We start from the raw sequence: 244 nt of genomic DNA, 5'->3' as shown, positions 1-244 counted from the left end.
AGGGCGGATATCCCGGTCCTGGGAGGACCTTGCGGCAGCTACCCAGGCTCCGTTCCCGTCTCCTTCCCCCACTCCCGCGCCTGGGGCAGAAATGCGATATTTGAGGAATAGAAAAGGCAGTGGGAGTGAGATTTTGTGCGGCCTGCGCTTTTGTTAACCCTTCTTGATTTTCTCCTCCCGTCCCTGCCTCCCCTCACCCCGCCTCAGGAGCTAGAAGTTAGCTTGGAGAGGCGCCGGACCGTGG

The sequence above is a fragment of the Eumetopias jubatus genome, unplaced genomic scaffold (assembly GCF_037043125.1).
Source record: "Eumetopias jubatus isolate StellerSeaLion01/CBP00866 unplaced genomic scaffold, mEumJub1_p1.0 scaffold_16, whole genome shotgun sequence".
Lineage (NCBI taxonomy): Eukaryota > Metazoa > Chordata > Mammalia > Carnivora > Otariidae > Eumetopias > Eumetopias jubatus.
This window is presented reverse-complemented; position numbering follows the sequence as displayed.